Source organism: Octopus bimaculoides, chromosome 27, assembly GCF_001194135.2.
Source record: "Octopus bimaculoides isolate UCB-OBI-ISO-001 chromosome 27, ASM119413v2, whole genome shotgun sequence".
Lineage (NCBI taxonomy): Eukaryota > Metazoa > Mollusca > Cephalopoda > Octopoda > Octopodidae > Octopus > Octopus bimaculoides.
The window spans coordinates 3,401,747-3,405,144 of NC_069007.1; the positions used below are offsets into that span (position 1 = coordinate 3,401,747).

The 3,398-nt window shown below is 36.6% G+C and overlaps 1 protein-coding gene across 1 annotated transcript in view; it reads right to left on the reverse strand.

Annotated features, from left to right (window-relative positions):
* Positions 1 to 3,398, reverse strand: part of LOC106882761 (ceramide synthase 5) — a 91,056-nt gene that overhangs the window by 25,893 nt on the left and 61,765 nt on the right. The gene's annotated exons all lie outside the window — the stretch shown is intronic.

Below are 3,398 nucleotides of genomic sequence, written 5' to 3' on the forward strand. Positions count from 1 at the left end.
TATATATATATATATATATATATATATATATATATATGTAGGTACACAATCTTTTATCTGGAAATCTAAAATCTAAAAAGTCCCCAAAACCGAATGTTTTTGTGGAGGGTGGAACACGTCATAACAGGGTCGTTTGGTGCACAAACAGCCAACAACCACCGTGATCCGACTCATTCAGGCATGACGTGGCAATGCTTGGAGGGTCAGCCACCACTTACCACCAAGCGTCAAGTGTGACTCAGCACTCATAGAGAGAAGACATCCATTTGCTCTTTGCTGTCTTTGTTGTGACTTTGTATATAATTTACCCTGAAAATGTCAAAACAAATCTGCAGATACCGCAATGGATAGCAGCGAGAAAAAGAAAAGGAAACATTTACCATTCTCAATAATGCAGAAAGTGGAGTTACTACAGAAACTTGACCGTGGAGAAGTCTTTAAAAATGCCCTCTCTCGTAATGGTGTTTCATCACTTCAGAATACTGTTCCTGGCCCACCATCAGAGGTTTAACCTGCAACCTGATGACAACATCGGTAACGCTTACAGACCTTGTTCTACAACTTAACTGCAGTTACATATTTAGCCTAGTTTGAACCAATTTATGGCTCTAGCATATAAATAAACTATAAAATACCACTTGTCTTTCTTTATTCAAATTAGTGCAAATACTTATGCGTCTCTCTGCAGAAATATTATGGTAGTGTGTACACCTGTACTTGTGAATCGTGTATTTTACTTTTAAATTATCCTACTGTATGGATTTTATTTTTTATTCGTGTGATCTTAATCATCTCACTGTTTCATTCAACAGTATATTACTCAACAACCATTTTGTGACTACGTATACATGTGCTTTTGTTACTGTAGCAGGACGTCCGTTTTGATGTTTAGTTTACAAACTGGGGCAGCTGGCGTTTGCTCTGAAGTCCAGAACAAACCCAAAATTCAGAATAGAACTGTCGCCAAGGGTTCCAGGACTGTATACCCGTGTGTGTGTGTGTGTGTATATATATATATATATATATATATATATATATATATATATATATAGCTATATCATAGATATATATATATATATAATAATATTAGGGACAAAATCCAAAATTACAGGTAAAAACTCAATTAAAATCAATTTATAAAAAATTAAAATTAAATTGAGCTTTATAGATTATAATATATATAAAAATATATAGTTTTAGGGAAAAGAACCATGTTTCAAGAACTCATCGATGAAAATCCACTGTCACATAGAGAAAAATTAATAATTAAAAGCACAATAAATGAGTATAATATAAAACAAAGTAAATATAAGATAAAGATAGTATATATATATTTATTTATTTATTTATTGTGCTTTTAATTATTAATTTATCTATATGTGATAGTGGATTTTCATCGATGAGTTCTTGAAACTTGGTTCTTTTCCTTAAAACTATATATTTTTATATACATATATCATATAACGTGAAACTCAGAGTAACAGTTTTTTGTTATACTTCTGCTGCTTTTAAATAAAGTATATATACACACACACACACACACACACTCGCATGCACATATGCTCTTATACCAGATACAACAAAGTGGTTAGCCACCAATGGAGAAATTAAAAATTAATGCTTATATATATACATATATATATATATAAATATTAGAGAGTATCCCAAACCCCCACCCCCTACTCTCCCTTCCTCTCCCTCTCCAACATTCCTCACACTTGTGGAGACTTCTGTGACACCCATAACCTAACACCCTTGAGAGAGAAAAAAAAAAGAAAAAAGAAAACCAAAATGATAATTAACAACATTCTTCACTTTCACATCTGCACTTAGACTTCTGAACAGACCCACACAGATACATATCTATATACACACACGTACACACGTATGTGCGTGTGTGTGTCTGTATATATATATATATATATATATATATACACACACATATACATGCTGGCATGTGAGCTGACATTTATGGAATATCTCGTTAATTTTCAAAAATATCAATCAGCACAATCGACAACAGCACAAATAATCTGAGAGTAGTGTGTGTGTGTGTGTGTGTATATATATATATATATACTCTTTTACTCTTTTACTTGTTTCAGTCATTTGACTGTGGCCATGCTGGAGCACCACCTTTAGTCGAGCAAATCGACCCCAGGACTTATTCTTTGTAAGCCTAGTACTTATTCTATCGCTCTTTTGCCGAACCGCTAAGTTACGGGGACGTAAACACACCAGAATCGGTTGTCAAGCGATGTTGGGGGGACAAACACAGACACGCAAACATATACACACACATACATACATACACATATATACGACAGGCTTCTTTCAGTTTCCGTCTACCAAATCCACTCACAAGGCTTTGGTCGGCCCGAGGCTATAGTAGAAGACACTTGCCCAAGGTGCCACGCAGTGGGACTGAACCCGGAACCATGTGGTTGGTAAGCAAGCTACTTACCACACAGCCACTCCTACGCCTATATATATATATATATATATATAAATGTACATACACATATATACATACACATATATACATACACACACACACACACACACACACATGCAGATGGACATTATATATATATACATACATATATGTACATATATATGCGTGTGTGTGTGTGAGACAACACACACGTACATGTACATACACATACACATAATTCCCTCAATGCTACAAATTGGCCAACTGGCAAGCGCTTTTCAAGTAATCGTTGCTAACCTGAACTAAAGCATACCCTTTGAGGGGCACTACAGAGCTTGCAAAGGAGTGGCAAATGTCAAGATGGTGCCAGTGGGGAAGGGGGTGATGTGGAATGGTTTGAGGGGCAGGAGGGGGTGAGTTTCCTCAAGAATAAAATATCTAACTCTTTGGCATTTAAACCAGCCATATCAAATATTCTTAGGGTTTTATGCTTAAACTGGCAAGATCTGGCCTCTCACACTTACCCTACAATGTTACTCTACAAATAAACAATCACATCATTGAAACCTTGAAGCTATGAGATAATGTTTGATTAATTCAAAACGATGTGAATAAGCATTATAGTTGATGGATTATCTCAATGCTAAGAGGTTGTTGTTGTTGGCACTCCGTCGCTTACGACGTCGAGGGTTCCAGTTGATCCGATCAACGGAACAGCCTGCTTGTGAAATTAACGTGCAAGTGGCTGAGCACTCCACAGACACGTGTATCCTTAACGTAGTTCTCGGGGATATTCAGTGTGACACAGTGTGACAACGCTGACCCTTTGAATTACAGGCACAACAGAAACAGGAAGTAAGAGTGAGAGAAAGTTGTAGTGGAAGAGTACAGCAGGGTTCGCCACCATCCCCTGCCGGAGCCTCGTGGAGCTTTAGGTGTTTTCGCTCAATAAACACTCACAACG